Source organism: Protopterus annectens, chromosome 12.part0 (assembly GCF_019279795.1).
Source record: "Protopterus annectens isolate FY-2018-M chromosome 12.part0, PAN1.0, whole genome shotgun sequence".
In the NCBI taxonomy this organism is placed as follows: domain Eukaryota; kingdom Metazoa; phylum Chordata; order Ceratodontiformes; family Protopteridae; genus Protopterus; species Protopterus annectens.
The window spans coordinates 732,753,763-732,774,466 of NC_056746.1; positions in this window are offsets into that span (position 1 = coordinate 732,753,763).

Genomic DNA, 20,704 nt, shown 5'->3' on the forward strand with positions numbered 1-20,704 from the left:
GAAAACTAGAGTATAACAACTGTGTGAACAAATATATCCTGTTTGCCACTCACACACTACCCCTACATATACTGCCCCAAGTCACAGTGTAGTAGGAATCCTGAGGTGGTATGGAACATGTCTCAGTCTGCCCCTACAAACATATATAGCTGATAAACCACCAAAAACTGGAACAGCATGCACAGTCATATAGAAGAGGACCCATGACACTCACATCTACCCCCTCCCTACACAGCCCAACTAAGATTTACACACTACACTTTTACACAATCCTGGCAGTCTGTTAACAAAGGCCAGACATACACAGACCTCTCAACTGTACAGATTCCCACAGAATGTCCAGGCTTTGGCCTCATATATATGGCCTCTTCCTCATAACATGCCTGGAATTCTACTACATTACTGGGACGATATCAGGAATGAAGGCACTAAATAATTATATACCATACCTATCAAACTCTTAGTGCATGATATCTGGACAACAAATGACAGAATTGAGGGACAGAGGCCCAAAAACAAGTGCATATTTAAAATATGCTGTTGTAAGCAGAGAATGTTGCTGGTGTTACAGGGTTTGTTGTAACATATCTTATCTGAGGGATTGAAGTCAGAAAGACAAATGGATGTTACCATTTACTGACTGCAATCCCCACAGTATCCTATTGATTTGCCAAGGGCAAAAACTGTCTGAGGAACAGCCCAAACATAAGAGTCAAACCTCTGGCCATTCTGTGTATAGCCATACAGTTGAGAGTTATGTCACCCACTTAACACTGTCAGACTTGAAATCATGCAGAAAATACATGTCCGGACAAACCCTGTGAATTGAGAATTATTACAACTGTATAACAGCAATACTTACATTCTGTCCCTAACTCTGGAACCTTCTTCCCCATTTTGTTGAGCTGTCTGCACATATTTTTCTGTAAGAGGTATTTCCACCTACCCTGTGTGATGCTGTAGTTCACACACCTCCATAATGTCCTCCTCACAGGCAAGGAAAAAGGGCAACGCCCACATGAAGTACTCAATTTTAGGAGTGTGTTGCCATGCTTTGGCTATTGGAATAACAGCACAGCTGTTCTACATGCAATTAGCAAGTAGGGACACCAACTGGTGCACAGGCCATCACCTGCTCATGAGCATTACCTATAAAAGGCAAGCTGCTGCCTATGCAAAACAGCTTTATGCCTCTATATGTATAGACAGACAGACAGACAAAGAGAGAGAGAGAGAGAGAGAGTGAGAAAAATGAAACACAAGAATAATTGGAAAAAAGGTATGTCAAACAAGTAAGCATGTAATGGAATGCAGTAGGGGTATGCATTAATGGGAAATAGGAAGTTAAACAAATATGTCTCAACAAGACTTGCTGTACTGATTGCTGAACAGCACCCATGGCCATAGCATCTGACTCTGTCTGCATTGACGTACATCACAGCTCAGGCCCCTGAGTCACTGCAGGAAAGGACAGCTCACATATGACTACTACTGGAGAGTCTGTTGAACAATACTGGCTGTGACACTGCTGGACCAACTACTGGGATGCCATACATATCCATATGTTACGTATGAATACAACTATGATACATGTTTGTCTTACAAATCTAAGAGACCTATACAGGGTTGTGAACTCATACCATGCAACTGTCCAGTGTTCTGCACACTGACCACATGTGTGGCTCATATTTGTAATCATTTACTCATAGAGTCATGTTATGTCTGACAAATCATTGGAAAATCTGTGAAGACTGACATCAGAACATAATAGCATACTTATGAAGGTTGGGCATCCTCCAGGGTATTTCTGTGAATGCAAAGCCTACTGTGCTATCAACTGACTTAAGTGTGTTACAGCAATATTAATAAGGTGCCACTAATTGTGAGCCATTGCCCCCTATTTATGGTTGCCATCGTCCAGATGTCCTGCTCTAACAGTTTGAGAGGTATGACTGAGCAGCAAGTGTGTAAATACAGTGTGCCATACTGACATAGAACAGAAATGTATATCAGGTATTATCTGTGCACATGTATGTATGAGTAGGTGTAGCTGGAAGTCTCAAAACAACAGACATGAGATGCAAAATGTCAAATACATAAGCTGTACATGTTGTACATGTGGTAATCTTAGTTTCAGTGCATCCAACAGAACTAAATGTCTACAGTTACTAGTTGTTTTATTGCCCTGACACAGAAATGGGTACTAGAATAAGCATGATTATCAGGCTGAAATTGGAGAAGTGTCCAACTGTGTTATGACCTCGTGTCCATGCCTACTACAAACAGCTATATGAGCACCTACATAGCTGTATGGAATCAGCAATACATGACTCATAAAATCTGCCTCCACCAAGGTAGAGTAATCCCATTTGGTGGACAGTAGCAATACACAAACCACATAATAGGTCACTATATTGGCTGCACAGGGACAAATAGGAGCAGGCACTAACTTGGAAGCAAGTCCACCTTTGTCTGCACAAGCATATAAGGTCACAGGTGAATCACTGTAAGGCTAACTATGAGTACAAATTGGACACATCCACCAAGGCCAGTCACAAGCCTGTCTTCCCATATGTCTTCAATCTTAGAGGCAACAATCCAAACCACCCTGTACTGGTGGGCAATCACACCACATACACACATGCTATAGCCAACCCACTGCAGACAGGTTAAGTGAAAACATCGCCTCTCTGTCCCCCCATCAGTATAGGTGGATATGCACAGCACCCACACCCCTCCCCTCATCATCAGGGAGAAGGTCCATAATGCCTACTCAAAGGCAACAAAATGAAGTCTCCATGGGACCTGATAACATCCCTGTCTGCATCCTACATGAACTCAGGCATGTGCTCGCAGCTCCATTATATACTGTAGTCAAGCAAAGCTTGAGCACTATCGACATCCCATCTGCATGGAAGATAGCCACTGTCATCCCTCTACACAAAAGTGAATGACGAAAGGAGGAATATGCAATTTACTGGCCCTCATTGGAGGAAGCATGACACATCAGGACCAGGAGTACAATACAAGCCAATACTGTGCTGATAGATGACAGGGGTATGATGTGGTCATAAGTGGTGGCTAGTGCTAGTCAATGATGATGTGCAGGTACTGTAAATAACGTTGACCAATGTATGAGGTCCTATGATGTGTTTCCGTGTTTATGTCTTCCAGGTGAAATGCAGTGTGCCAGACAGTCACCATAAATGGATGCTGAGACATCAGCAATCATTGACAACATAGTCCAGAACCATGGGGTGATGTTTGGCCATAGCCAACAGCATCTGTGGTAGCAGACCACCCTGTGGGATGGCCTTCTCACACAGGGTAAACAACATGGGTCATCAAGCACAAACATATGAACAGGTCAGGCATCATGTAACTGACCTCATCTGCCATGCCCAGTGAAGGACTGTTGCCGTGGCCAGGGACCACACAGCCACAGGTGGGAGTCCTGCTATACAGGCCCCACTTGCACCTATGGAGGAGCTCCTTGCCAATGTTAGGGCACCCGTCACACAACAGCAAAGTCAAGACAACCACATTGTGGAGGTAGGTGGCACCCAGACAACAGGCAAGGACCATGCTGGTATGGTCACAGTGGACATCAATCTACAACTGTAACAGCCATACTGGCATCTGTACAGTATCTAGATGCATATATCAGGTCAAAATGTAGTTGTGGGTGGGATTTTGTAATGCACAGAAGTGCACATCTATGGTGAAGGACAGCAAATTGTGTAGTATCGGAGCTTGTACTGTAAATGTGCAGAAAAGCAGCATTCATCATGTACCAATGCCACATATGAGTCTGTTGACAATACCTCTCTCCCACAACTACATAGATCCTTCTGGTCTGGATGTGGGACAGCAGCCTGAAGCCGATGAGTATGGAATTGTCCTGTTGTGGCTCACCAATACCCCAGGCACATTAATGGCATACATTTTACCATGCACACAACTGTCACTCTTAGCCATATTGTGATATGTGCATGTTCAGTTGTGGTGGGGTTAACTGCATTGCATCACAGTGATCATCACATGGGCCTATTTGTAGGAGATATAACATATATGTAGCATACCTCACAAGAAATCTGGAGAAAGACTGGCAAAACTGGGGGACAAAGGCCCAAACCTAGGGACATATTTTAAATATTACTCTTATACAGTGGATAGAAAAGGTGTATATACCCCTGTTAAAATGCCAAGTTTTTGTCATATACAAAAATGAGATCACAACAAATCATTTCAAAACTCTTCCCACCTTTAATGTGACCTATAACCTGTGCAACTGAATTGAAAAACAAACAAATCTGTTAGGAGAACAAATATGAAAAATAAAAATGTTAGAAAAATATGTATTAACGTGTGTTTTAGTAATATGCTTAGTGCATTCAGAGCCTAAAAGAGTTAACATGTTTATTCTATTTCATACTGCATAAATCTGTACAAACTGCAGTTGCTTTCTGACCTTGTACTGTCAGCTAAATCTTGCTTGTGCCTTGGAAATTTACTGAGAAGCAGATGATTTCTGCTTGCGTTAGGAAAATAATGAATAGAACAATACTGCTTATATGAAACTCAGACAAGAAGTTCTTCTGTGCTATGAGAACATACACAGCTGTAGAAATAACAGATAACTAGGACAAAGCCTGTTTGAAAATATGAACTGCAATCAGCATTTGCTTGTATCTGTATTAGAAGAGTACCTTGAAATGTAACACTGTACAATAGAGGCTTGTAAGCGAAGCACTGGTCACCAAGGCCAGGTTGTTTTTCTGAAAAGTTTCTCAGAAATCTAGTCATGTCAGCAGAAAATCTGAAGTAACACCTGCTGTAGTACAATGCTTAAAGTTGTGTTTGATTACGTCAGATTAGAAGGCCATGTCTTGTAAAACAGTTTAAGAATGAACATACTTCCTGTCAGTAGTTAGACAAATCCTTGTATTTGCATGTTTTTGACTCCTTGCAGCAAGTAAATTAAAGTGCCTTAACTGAACCTTACGTGTATTGGTCTTTGAAGTTTTTTCCTTTGGCAGATTGGTCCTTCGGACTGGAAACCTTCACTTCGCCTCGGATCAGACAGGCCAGGTGGCTTGAAACCGTACGGGGAAGAAACCACATCAGTTCTTCTTATTTGAAAAGTCCTCCGACTGAATTGTCATACAAAAGAGGCCAGCCACTTTCTGATCTGCAACTGAAGGACGGGTTTACTCGAACCAGGTGATCAATCATGAAGGTTCAGGTAAGGTGAATCTACCTTCTTTTTCTGTTTTAGATCAGGGACTAGATTTGTATTTGTTCTGTTAGAGACTTTGTTTATAAGTCAGGGACAGAAAGATTACTGTCTTGTCACAGATCAGGGAAAAAGAGCAGGTAGGCAGTCATTCTGAAGAGACTATAAAAACAACTGTGGTACCACGTAAAAATAAGGTGTTACGTAACGATTAAAAGGGTAGAACAAAATGGGTAATAATTGTACAAAAAGGTCCCAAAATCCGTCGTTAACCGAAGACGCAAAATAGATGCAGTCACACCGTGCTGATAATATTAAATATTACTCAAAATGGGTTAATAAATATGAATTTGATAGTAAACTAGAAAAATCCTCGCTTGTCAAACTTGTCAAACAGCTTAAAACCAATTATAAAGGTCGGGTAAAAAAGCAACGCAAATTAGGAATTCCTCAGGCACACAGGTGGATTGAGGAAGTAAACCGAAGGGAACAAAAGAATAGTAATTCAAAAGCAATGTTTTTAGATAAGGAGGACAATAATTAAGTAATAGCATCAGCCCCTCTGCCTCCCTTACTGGATGAATGCGAGGCAAGTGAACAAGTTAATCCACCCCCGCAATATCCTACTGTCACTGTAAGTAGAGACACTACAAAAGCGAAACCGTTTGTTAGAGATCCCGTCGAGACCAGGTCTCGAACACGGGCAGGAAATTCAAAAGGGGAAATTGAGTTGTATCAAATGGGTATAAATTCACAATCTATGAGTGAGGAAGAAATATGCCCACTTATAGAAGTGCTTAATCCTCAGGCAGGGCAAGAAGGTCAGGTCCCAACTATTTTAGTGTATAGACCCTGGACTCCAGAGGACATCCGGAAAGCCACTGAGGGAATTCCCCATCCAAAAGTTAATTTTAGAAAGTTCCTAGAAGATTTGCAAGGAATGAGGCTAAGTTATAATTTAAATGGAGAAGAGGTAGAAAAAGTAGTCAGACAAATTGTGGGACCAGATTGGCACATGATTAGTGGCGACTGGAATCCCTGTGACGCTGCATTCAGGCCCCTCCCACATAGCAGCGCAGAGTTAAACAACAGAGTGAAAGGTCTTACAGACCGAATCTCTGAGAAATGGAAGCCTAGGGCAGACTGGACTTGCATTAATCAATGCATCCAACAAGAAGGTGAGACTGTTGACAGATATTATGCCAGACTGTTAGAATGTTTTAATAACCACTGTGGAATGCAGGTTCCTGAAGACCAGACACATGATTCCCCATATGAGCAGCAGTTAAAGAATGCATTTTTGAAAGGCAGTATTGCGCCCATAAGCAGTTTTATTACAAAACACATGGTAGATCATCATACAAGCAAATTACAATCATTGCTTGAATATGCTAGGCATGCCAAAAGGCATTGTAATAGCAAAAAGAAAAAGAAAGCCCAAGTATTTTCTGTAGAAGACAGTGCAGAAGTTTATGTAGTACAGTCCGGGAAAAAGGGCAAGAGAAATGCACAGGGAAACAAACAATCTAATCAACTATCAGAGAACTTTGAAGGGTGAAAGAAAAGGGGTGAGTGCTTTAAATGCAGTAAAAAGGGACACTTGGCAAGGGATTGCAAGAAAAATAAGAAGGAAACCATGGAAGATAAGGAGGGTGAGGACTGACTATATGATAGTCAGGAATCACTAGAAGGGGATAGCAGAGAAGGGACAACTGAGAATGTGATAGAGGGAGTAGAGAATGTGACAGAAGAAATAGAGGAAGTGCAGGAAGTTACGGATAGTGAAGAAAATTAAATATTGGATTTGGCTTTATTGAGCTTGGAGCTCTATTTAGCAGACACAAAACCAGAAGTCACACTCCTGGTAGAAGGGAGGGAAGTCACATTTTTGTGTGACTCAGGGGCCTCACAGAACCTGATCCATCCCTCCAAACTGCCAGAGAACTCAGAGTCACCTGATTACATATTAGTGAAAGCAGCTAATGGACAGCTTATCAGGAGCCCCTCTCCCATAATATTGTGATAACTGATCCTGTTTCAGGATTGACCCAGAAAAGCAAAATTATTGTTTCTGCAAAATGCCCAGTAAACCTCTTGGGCAGAGACCTTATGCAGCTATTTGGTATAGCAGTAGTTCCGACTATGCAGGGTATGGAAGCACAGCGACATATTGACACCTTTGCAGTGCAATTAGAGGGTGGAATATTTTATTGGTACAGCCAGGACTTGGTTATGACTGGTCCAGGGGCAGTGACTGAAGAGATGATGAACGTAGCCATCAGCAAGTTCCCCTCCCTTGACATTGATAGACAATATTTGTTGCACTCTACTCTGTATTATTGTAACACACCAGGACCTGATAAGGAATATGAGCAAGGATTGTTTAGAAATCATGCAAACAGATTGATATTGTGTAATCTGTACTGGGACACAGAAGGGAACAGTGTAGCCAGCTGTTCATTGCCCCAGGAGTTCTTTGCACTTTACAAATCTAATCAATTACCACATGTTAGCTTAACTAAGGACAAAAATGTGAAATTGGTAGACTTGGTAGAAAACGTCACGAGATGGGAGAAACAGACAGAGTTAGAACTATCAGAACAGGGAATACAAATGCAGAAGTTGAATTGGATAACTCAGACCCACCCAGCTGTACACTTGCAGTCTAGCAAGGACAGCTGATTAGCACTCCTATTAAAGGAGGAAAAGAATGCCTTACAGAATATACCAGAAACTCTCTGGTCAACAGGAAAATCAGATGTAGGACTTACTCATACAGCGGGACCAGTTACTATTATGCCAAAGTCAGCATTTAGACCACAAAAAAGACAGTATCCCTTAAGAAAAGATGCAGAGGTAGGAATCAAACCTATTATAGCAGCTTTACTTAAGAAAGGGGTGCTGGTGGAATCTCCTGATTCAACATGTAACACACCCTTATTTCCTGTTAAGGAAGCGAATGGGTAGTGGCATATGGTCCAATATTTACAAGCTGTAAATGATGCAGTAATACCAAGGGCACTTACGGTTCCAGACCCACACACCCTGTTGAAAGATTTAAAACCTCAACAAAAATATTTTTCTGTGGTAGATATTAGCAATGCGTTCTTTTAGATACCAATACACCCTTCCAGCCAGTATTGATTTGCATTTACATTTCAGGGGAAAAGGTACACATATACGCGACTACCACAGGGGTATTGTGAAAGTCCAACAATATTCTCACAAGAGATGGCAAGCAACTTGGTGGGATTTACCCCACCAAGAAGTAGTCAGATTTTGCTTTATGTTGATGATATCCTGCTGGCAGCCCCCACCCAGCAAGATTGTAAAGAAGATACCATAGTGCTATTACAATTTTTAGCCACTGAAGGACATAAAGTAAACAAAAATAAACTGCAGCTTTGGAAAAAACAAGTTAAATACCTAGGATATGTAATATCCAAGGAGGGTAGGACATTGGATGAGGACAGAAAAATAGCGATTTTGCAAGCACCAAAACCCACTACCAAGAAGGAAATGATGTCCTTCCTGGGTACGACTAATTTTTTTCGGAGCTGGATTTCAAACTATGCCTTGGAATCTGCACCACTGACTAACCTGATTCATAAAAAGCCTATGGCAGCACAGGATTTGTTGGCAGCACAGGATTTGTTATAATGGACACCAGAAGCAGAATCTGCCTTCTGCAAACTGAAACAGTTAATAGCGTCCTTACTAGTTTTGGGATTACCAAACTATCATAAATGTTTTTTCCAAACTGTAGATTGTAAGCAAGGTTATATGACATCAGTGTTGACACAGCAGCATGGGGACAAGCAACGCCCTATTGCTTACTATTCATCACAACTGGACCCAGTGGCACGGTCTTTACCTCACTGTGTACAAGCAGTAGTTGCAGCTGCAATGGCAGTACAGGCTTCAGCCTCAGTAATGTTGTTCCACCCTCTCACATTGAGAGTGCCTCATGCAGTCACAATTATTTTACTGCAAGAGAAGGTAGCATATCTTTGCCCTGCTAGGCATCTTTCCTGTATGACTATATTGTTGAGCCGACATCACATGACAATTGAATGTTGTACGACTTTGAACCCTTCTACCTTGCTCCCAACCCCTGCAGATGGCATGCCACACAGCTGCCTGCAGGTGATTGAGCAAAAGACACTACCTAGAAAAGATCTTACGGATGTTCCCTTGGATGATGCCAAGGTGACATATTACGTGGATGGCTCATGCAAAAGGGGTCCTGCAGGACAGAACCTAGTGGGATATGCAGTAGTTTCTGACACAGACATTATAGAAGCAAAATCTTTACCACACAGTTTATCTGCACAAGCAGCAGAATTGATTGCCTTGACATGGGCATGTACCTTAGCAAAGGGTAAATGTGTAAACATTTTTACTGACAGCCAGTGCGCTTTTTCTACTGTACATGTTTTTGTGCAACAGTGGAAACATCGAGGAATGATAACATCTACTGGCAAACCGATCAATCATGCACAGTTTATTTTAGATCTTTCAGAATCTATTCAGTTACCTCAGAAAGTAGCTATTTGTAAATGTGTAGCTCATACCAAGCAACAGGATAGGATTTCAGAAGGTAATGCGAGAGCTGATACAGCTGCAAAGCAGGCAGCTGCAGAAGCGTTTCTTTTGAATGAGGAATTACAACCCTCTGAGATTTTAGACTTAGAAATGTTAAAAACAATGCAGACACTTACTACGAAAGTTGAAAAATAAAGATGGGTAAAACGAGGAGCAATTCTTGAAAAGGGGCTGTACATCTCTAAAGAAAGGAAAACGATATTGCCATCTAATTTATTTATATATGCAGCTTTGTTGAGCCATGGGCAGAGCCATGTCTCAACAGGGGGGATGGTACAGCTGGTGAACCGAGTGTTCACGACATATGGCTTCTCAAATTACTCTAAAGAATTCTGCTCGGTATGCCACGTTTGTAATAAACATCATGCACAAGGGGTGTTAAAGCCCAAGCAAGGGAGTTTTCCTATACCACCGTATCTGTTTCATACTATCTGTATGGATTTCATAGAGTATTGTCTTGTCATTGTAGATATGTTTTCCAGATGGGTGGAAACTTTCTGACTAAAAATCCAGATGCTACAACGGTGGCCAAAGTCCTTGTAAAAGAAATCATCCCCTGCATGAAAAGACTGATTAAAGACTTTATAGACATGTCAGTTTCTGAAACCTTATATCAAAGTACTGAGTTTGAAGAACTGTTAAAAGACTGAAAATGCTTTCATAAGTTTAAACTGAATGACTCTCTTAACTGCAAATCCTAAGCGGAAGAGGTTAGGAGAAGAAAACACACTGTTTATGCTTATTTTGAAAGTAGAATAAAAGTATTAATAGGGGGGAAATGTTAGAAAAATATGTATTAATGTGTGTATTAGTAATATGCTTTGTGCATTTAGAGCCTAAAAGAGTTAACACATTTATTCTATTTCATACTGCATAAATCTGTACAAACTGCAGTTGCTTTCTGACCTTGTACTGTCAGCTAAATCTTGCTTGTGCCTTGGAAATTTACTGAGAAGCAGATGATTTCTGCTTGCGTTAGGAAAATAATGAATAGAACAATACTGCTTATACGAAACTCAGACAAGAGCTATGAGAACATACACAGCTGTAGAAATAACAGATAATTAGGACAAAGCCTGCTTGAAAATATGAACTGCAATCAGCATTTGCTTGTATCTGTATTAGAAGAGTACCTTGAAATGCAACACTGTACAATAGAGGCTTGTGAGCGAAGTACTGGAAACCAAGGCCAGGTTGTTTTTCTGAAAAGTTTCTCACAAATCTAGTCTTGTCAGTAGAAAATCTGAAGTAACACCTGTTGTAGTACAATGCTTAAAGTTGTGTTTGATTACGTCAGCTTAGAAGGCCATGTCTTGCAAAACAGTATAAGAATGAACATACTTCCTGTTAATAGTTAGAAAAATCCTTGTATTTGCATGTTTTTGTCTCCTTGCAGCAAGTAAATTAAAGTGCCTTAACTGAACCTTACGTGTATTGGCCTTTGAAGTTTTTTCCTTTGACAAAAAAACATACAATAAGCTGGATTTATAAGTGTGCACAGCCTTAAACTAATAATTTGTTGAAGCACCTTTTTATATAATTACAACATTCAGTCTTCTTGGGTACACCCTTGCCATCAGTTCAAGAGACTCTGATTAACACCAAATGATGGTCAGCTGTCCTAGTAGGATTTCCCCTGACATTTACTCAGTTGCCTTCTACAACAAAAGGCATGGTTCACAAAGAACTTACAAGGCATCAAAGGGATCCCATTGCTGAAAGGTATCAGCCTGGAGAAGAGTACAAAAACATTTATGCAGCAATGCATATACCATGGAACACAGTGAAGACAGTCATCAAAAAGGGGAGAAAATATGGAACAACAGTGATGTTGCAAAGAATTGGACATCCCTCCAAATCTGATGAAAAGACATAAAAAAACTGGTCAGGGAGGCTGCCAGGGGACCTACACCAACACTGCAGGAGCTGCAGGAATTTGTGGCAAGTACTGGTTGTGTACTACATGTGACAACAATCTCCTGTATTCTCCATATGTCAGGCTTATGGGGTACGGTTGGAAGATGGAAGCCTTTTCTCACACAGAACAACATCCAGGCCTGGCTAAAATATGAAAACAATACATCATGTCTCCCAAAAGCATGTGGGAAAATGTGGTATGGTCTAATGCAACCAAGGCTGAACCTTTTGGCCACAATTCCAAAAGGTATTTTGGCACAAAAGCAACACTTCGCATCACCAAAAAATCACCATTCCCACGGTGTAGCATGGTGGTGGCAGTGTCTTGCTTTGGGGTTGCTGTTCATAAGCTGGAAATGGGGTTTTAGTCAAGGTGAAGGGAATTATGAACAGTTCCAAATACCAGTCACTTTTGTCTCAAAACCTTCAGGCATCTGCTAGAAAGCAGAAGATGAAGACAACTTTCACCTGTCAACATGACAATGACCCAAAGCATACATCCAAATCAACAAATGAATGGCTTCACAAAAAGACAATCAAAGTTTTGGAATGGCCCAGCCAGAGCCCAGACATAAATCCAATAAAAAATCTGTGGGGTGACCTAAAGAGGGCTGTGCACAAGAGATGCCTTCTCAATCTGACAGTGTTGGAGGGCTTTAGCAAGGAAGAGTGGGCAAATATTGTAAAGTCAGGATGTGCCATGCTAATAGACTCCTTCCCAAGAAGACTGAATGCTGTAATTAAATCAAAAGGTGCTTCAACAAAGTATTAGTTTAAGGGTGTGCACACTTAGGCAACCAGTCTATTGTACATATTTCATTTTCTATATTTTACCCTAACATATTTGTTTGTTTTTCAATTGGATTGCATAGGTTATAGGTCACATTAAAGGTGGGAAAGGTTTTAAAATTATTTATTGTGGTCTCATTTTATATATCACAAAAACCTGGCATGTTAACAGGGGTGCGTACACTTATTATATCCACTGTAAGCTTAGAAAGGATTTGTTTTAACATACAATACAGTGCAGGCTTTGAAGTCTGAATCTCAAATGTATGTCATTAATTAGTGACTTCAATCCTCAGATCATCCCAGTAATGTGTCAGACAAACACAGGATTTATAAGGAACAGACAAAAAATATGAACCAGACATCTAGACATTCTGTGAAAGTCTGTACAGTTGAGAGTTATGTTCCGTAGGAGTTGCCACTGTGCTATGCAGGTGAACAGCAATAATGTGTACATGAGTGCAGTGCATGCTAGGTGAAGACCTATCACCTACTAATACTACTCACGTACCCCAGAGGTGTATATTAGTAGTAACATTAAATGGAAATGGCTGCACTGCATGATGTTGAAGGCTAGTCCGCGTGTGCATGTCGTGGTCTGACTGTGTGTCGTGCATGTCACCATTTGGATATTGTGAGGTCTATATAATGCCTTTGTGCCACCTCACCTGTATGTGTCTGTATGTGTATGTGTCCGTGTGTGCATGCATGTGTGTGTGTGTGTGTGTGTGTGTGTGTGTGTGTGTGTGTGTGTGTGTGTCTGTGTGTGTGTGTATACACCAACAAACCATATTGTGCAAGTATTAATTTACATATGTCGTCTTCCCCTCACAGATGGAAATGGGGGTCATGGTCCCTCCCAATCAGAACCTGATGTCAGTGTCTCTGCAGACTCCGATGATGATGATAGTCATAGTGAGGCACAGGTGGGGTTGTCAGAGGCTGAATCTGCGCCATCGATTGGCATCCCACTGTCATCCACAATGTCCCCACACACAGTCACAATGCCCACACATACCCCATCTCCAATGGCTACAGATAATGGCCATTTGGTGAATGGTGGCATAAAACAGACTAGTGTGGTAACTATGGCAAGTGTGAGTGCAGACATTAATCATAGCCAGAGTGCAGGTGAGGTCTCACACAAGTGGATGGACAGGGGTGTTCGAAGGAGGACTGGTGCCCCATCAAGCCCCTGTTGCAAGTGCCACAGCAGGTGTCACCAAATGCATGTTTTGGGTCATCACAAAGGCACAGACCCATACTGAATGCAACACCAGACAAATACTCAGGGTCTTGGATGCAACTCTTCCTAGCATCCGTAATGACCTGCATGACCTTGTGGATGCCACACATCACAATATTGAGGTCATGATTAGATGATGGGGTCAGACCTTGGCAATCTTCAACTGTGGAATGTCTGTGCTGGACCATGTGGTGGGAGGTCAGCCACATGGAAGTAGGTCAGCACCAAGATCAGCTGAGATTCTATGGGGCCATGCACCTTCACACTCCCATAGTAGTAGTACCACCAGCAGTACCAAAGTGGGGTGCTGTCCACACCACATCAGAGCAGGCCATGGGCACATGGTCCTGGCCGGTCCTGTCAGGGACACGGATCCAGCAGACAGCAGTCACCATCATGGAGTAGTACTGCATCTGACCTTGGGCCTCGTGGTGCCAGTGATACCCCAGGCAGGACCAGTTCCTGTGTCCATGGCCAGATACAGTGAACTGTACACCCTGCCATATATGGTCCACAGCTGTCCAACATACCCATGTGTAGGGCAGCCACTTGGCATGACTGTGTGCATACAAACACACACACACACACACACACACACACACACACACACACACACACACACACACACACACACTCATCTCTATCACACGCAGGTCACCTTCAGACACACACAGCACCTCTGCACAGCCCATTTCTAGAACATCCCTCCAAACACACACACATGGTGTCAACTATATGGCCTAGCCCAGGTCTCTGGCAAACCCACACCACACCCTGTGCATATGATGATACCTGTGCCACATCCCTGTCATCCATACCATCAATGTAAGGACATGCTAATATTGGTCTGATGCACACGATGAATATAGTACAGTGTAGCTATGTAATGTTGTGTAAGGTGCTGTCTGCTTGTATTTGTTATGGGTACACATCAAAGTTTATGTACCTTATTAGCCATGATGCATTATTGGTGTTAGTACCATGGATTGAATGTAGTCTGACATGCTGTATTCTGTTTGTCTTCCAAGTGTCTGTGTGTCTGCAGGCTGTGGCCCTGCAGACATTACCAACGTGGAGTATGGCAGAGTGGAAACACATTGACCATTTCATAGCCAAGGTACAGTTTTATATGTACATGTTTACCAGGTATATATGCATGCAACAGTGTGTGAGGGACACTGTTGGTGGACAGTGTGACCTTCCATACATACCCTTTGTCACAGATGGCTAACCTTCATACATGTCACCTCAGTGTTCTGTAGTACCACAGTCTCATACATACAGAGGAGGTTACTGAAATACTGGCACTAGGTCCTTCAGAAGCCTAGCCATGACCTGAACCCCAACAGATTCACCTATCTTGTGGGCACACAGTAGTCATAGGGTCTTCTCATGTCTACATATTGTACACACATAGGTAACACGCAATGTGTGTGTGAAATTATCAGTTGTGGGAGTGTGGGACACAAGTTGTTGTAATGTGACAATTGGCCACACATAGCATGCCCACAAGTGCAACACACAAGATGTCCTCCTGTATGCTAGTATGACACCTTCTTTGTGTGACATTACCTTCACTTACAGTATCTCTCATGACATTAATGTGCTTCTGATGCGCAATCACTTCTCTATGCAATCAGTACACACCTGTATGACATGTTTCTTGTCCCACAAGTCTGAGACCTCTTTTAACTGTTTCAGTTGTCAGCACAGGTTATACCCTGCCAAACATGGACTGCAACCTGCAGGGTGGTTCAGACATACCTCTCAACCATGCAGTTTACACAGACTGTCCGGATGTATGCCACATATCAGTAGTCAGTTTTCTCATACACCTGTATCTGTCTGGCACATTTTTGCCAAACCATTGCAGTCTACAGTCATAACATAATGGCATACATTATGAGTTGCAAACTTCATATCTTTCAGACCATCTGTGTTAATATAGACTCTGTTATGCTATCATGGTTATATATTTGTAGGAGCAATATTTGACAGGTATCCCTATTATTTGTCCTTTGTCACCCCATTATATATGGCTTTGTGAACAGTCCTTTCTCTGACAGCTTGGGAGGTATGGGTACAGATGGTGGCCATACCTCTGACCTATGCATATATGTGCAGATTTCCCTGATCTCCGACACATGATTTTTTCACATCGGTCATGTACATGTGTTTTTCTGGCCAACATCTGGTAAAACCATGACAGACTGGCATTGCAGATTAATGACAGCTATTGTTATGTACCAACACATACACTGTGGGAGGTGCATTTAATTGCATGACCTGTTCCACAATCCAATTCCCAGATGTGTCACAGCAATATGTGATGGCTGTGCCCAATTCTTGCTGTTTGCCTCAACTTCACATATGGCAGTCACCTAATGTCTGTCTGTAGACTGCTGCAAGGTGATGTGATACAATGATAGGGTAACAGTCTGTCTATCAACATTATGTTTCAGACTGGCACGAGGTCTGCTGCTGCCATGTCTGTCACTACAGTGACTGTGACAGTTTGGCAATGTGTCTCATAAATGCCCATTGTTAGTGGTCACAGACAACATATTGGTTGCAAACATCAGGGTATTCCATATACATATGCAGAGATGGCTGGTATGGGCTGTCCAGTTTAACATGTAGCAGGTACAGCAGATGCCATTAACTGGATCTGCAAAGTAATGCCCTGGTGAAGGAGTCAACAGGCCTTAAAATGGTATACTGCCACACACAGGGAATATGCTTCTCAGACGTGCAAACACAGTATCACATTTGCCAGTATTGAGTTTAAAATCCCTACCTATCTAGTTACTGGTATTACAGTGTTATGCAGTTATCGCATGCACCATGGAGCTTATAGGGTTGAACAGTGTTACCAAGGTTCTGTTAAGGTAATTAACATCACCAGCCATTGTAAAGTATGGCAATGGGCAGTGTACAGGGAGGGTAAGGCCTCAAAACACGGTATCCTACAAATATACACACAAACGCACACATTTGCCAGAACTGAGATTAGAACCCCTGCCTATCTAATTAATTCTACTGTGGTATTGCATGGGTATTGCATGATCCACCAGGCTTATTTGGCAGAACTGAGATTAGAACCCCTGCCTATCTAATTAATTCTACTGTGGTATTGCACAGGTATTGCATGATCCACCGGGCATATAAGACTGAGAAGTGTATACAGGTACTTCTATGGTGGATGACATCAGAAATCCTTGTAAAGAGGGCAGTGGGAAGTGTAATGGGTAGAACACACCTCAAAATGGTAAAACCCACACCCCCAGAAGATATGGCCTCAGCCAAACACACACACACACACACACACACACACACACACACACACACACACACACACACACAGTTCCCCTACCTATCTAGTTGTTGATACTACAGTATTATGCAGTTATTACATGCATCACAGAGCTTATAGGGTTGAAGATTGTCTCAAAGTACTTCTAAGGTGTATAACATCACCAGCCCTTGTAAAGTATGGCAATAGGGAAGTCTACTGGGAGGGAAAGGCCTCAAAGTACTGTATCTTACAAATATACACACTTGCAAACACTTACACACACACTTATATTTGCCAGGACTGAGATTAGAACTCCTACCTATCTGTACTATACTGTTACATGGTTATGCATGCGTCATAGAGCTTATAAGGTTGAGGGCTGTCCAACAGTACTTTTAAGGTGAATGACATCAACAGCCCTTGTAAAGTAGGCCACTGGGACATGTTATGGATGGGAAGGTCTACAAAACACTTTATCCTACAAACATACACACTTATACACACACACACATTTGCCAGTACTGAGAGTAGAACCCCTGTCTATCTAGTTATTTGTACTATAGTGTTACTCAGTTATCGCATGCACTACAGAGCTTATAGGGCTAAGGCTAGTCCAAAGGTACTTCTAAGGTGAATGCCAGCAGATCTTGTAAAGTAGGGCAATGGGAAGTGTACTGGATGGGAAAGGACTAAAATTCTTATTCCTACACATACACCCCCCTTTATCCTACAAACATACACATGCACACATTCACCAGCACTGAAAGTAGACCCCTGCCTATCTAGTTATTTGTACTATAGTATTACACAGTTATCACATGCACTACAGAGCTTATAGGGTGGAAGCTAGTCCAAATGTACTTCTAAGGTGAATGACATCAGCAGATTTTGTAAAGTAGGGCAATGGCAAGTGTAATGGGTGGGAAATTACTAAACATATTATTCCTACACACACACCCTTTTATCCTACAAACATACACACTTACACACACACACACACACACACACACACACACACACACACACACACACACACACACACACACACACACACACACACACACACACACACACACACACACACACACACACACACACACACACACACACACACACACACACACACACATTTGCCAGTACTGAGAGTGGAACCCCTGCCTATCTAGTTATTTGTACTATAGGGTTGAGGCTATTCCAAAGGTACTTCTAAGATTATTGATATCAGCATATCTTGTAAAGTAAGTCAATGGGAAGTAAAGTAGGGCAATGGGAAGTGTACTGGGTGGGAAAGTACTTAAACTCTTATTCTGACACACACACACACACACACACACACACACACACACACACACACACACACACACACACACACACACACACACACACACACACACACACACACACACACACACACACACACCCTTACATTTTAAACACACACACACACACACACACACACACACACACACACACACACACACTTACATATGCTGGGACTGAGATAAGAATCCCTACTTATCTAGTTATTTGTACTATACTGTTACACAGTTATCGCACATGCTACAGGGCTGAGGCCAGTCCAAAGGTACTTCTAAGGTGAATGACATCAGCAGATCTTGTAAAGGAGGGCAATAAACTGGGTGCGAAAGGACTAAAACTCTTATTCCTATACACACACACACACACACACACACACACACACACACACACACACACACACACACACACACACACGCACACACACACCCCCACCCACACTTACATATGCTGGGACTGAAATTAGAACCCCATACCTATCAAATTATTTGTTCTATCATGTTACGCAATTATCGCATGCACCACAGAGCTTTTAGAGCTGAGGCCAGTCCAAAGATACTTCTTAGGTGAATGACATCAGCAGATCTTGTAAAGTAAGGCAATGAGAAGTGTACCGGGTGGGAAAGGACTAAAATTCTTATTCCTACACACACTTACATATGTCGGGAATGAGATTAGAACCCTTACCTATCTAGTTATTTGTACTGTAGTTTTACTCAGTTATTGCACGTGCTACAGAGCTTATAGGGCTGAAGCCAGTCCAAAGGTACTTCTAAGGTGAATTACATCAGCAGCTCTTGTAAAGTAGGGCAGTAGGAAGTGTAATGGGTGGGAAAGGGCTAAAGCTCGTATTCCTACACACACACACACACACACACACACACACACACACACACACACACACACACACACACACACACACACACACACACACACACACACACACACACACACACACACACACACACACACACACACACACACACACACACACTTACATATGCCGGGACTGAGGTCAGAACCCCTACCTATCTATTTTTTTGTACTATAGTGTTATGCAATTATTGCATGGGCCAAAGAGCTTGTAGGGCTAAAGCCAGTCCAAAGGTACTTTTAAGGTGAATGACATCAGCAGATCTTGTAAAGTAGGGCAATGGGATGTGTACTGGGTGGAAAAGACCTCCTAATACTTAAACCTACAGACAGACACACACACAAAGGCAGGTGATGTGATATTACAACCCCCTCCTTAGTACTGTCACACAATGGATCTCACCTTCATGCTGCCATGTGCAACTGGTTACAACTGGTATGCAACTGTCTGCAGCAGGACATCAATCTATGTCATTCAGACTATCCCTGCGTATGACTCACTCTCTGTGTATGTCTCCCTGTGACTCTCTCTCTATCACTGTCTGTCTATCTCTTCCCAATGTCATTGTGTATGTATGGTTGACATATCATAATATGTTACCCATGTATATTTGTGTGTATCAAATGCAAGAGATGCAGATATTCCACATATGGGCCACTTACAGCTGGCTGTCAGTAATCCTGTCTGATGGGTGTGTGTGTGGAGACAGTTCAGGTGTATATAGTTGTGTGTATGCAAAGACATCTACACAATACAGATATGTAGTCTGATGTGGTTTCCAACATGGACTTTACTTCTCGGGTAATCCCGTCTGATGGGTGTGTGTGAAAACAGTTAAGGTGTATATAGCTATGTGCATGCAAAGACATCTGCACAGTACAGATATGTAGTCCAATATGGTTTCCGACATGGGCTTTACAAGTGTAGGAGTGTGCCCAGTATGACCTTCTATAGTAAGTGTGGGACTCCATTCCTGAGATTGTTGTACTCCAGTCCGGGGTTTTGTGTGCTACAGCCATACCTCTCAACCTGTTAGTGTAAGATATCTGGAGATAGCCTGCCAAAATGGTGAGACAATGGATGGCCCAAATATAGGGAGATACTGTAACTATTTATCTTATTAATGTATGAGTAGCTAGAGTTACAGGGTTTGTTTTAGCAGACATTATCTGACATATGTGATGTTTGACATTAATGTATTGTGTCCTTACCTACTAATAGAATTCGTCAGGTCATCACAGTGATTTACCAGAGAAATACAAGATGGATGATGCACAGACCTATATTATGAGCCAAACATTAGACATTCTTTCAAAATCCAGCCAGTTGAAAGGTGTAGCTACAGCCAATTAACTGATAAAGCTGTGTAAACAGTCCATCACCTTGGTGATATACTGGCTGGGGATCTCCTGCTTGTGTGGTATT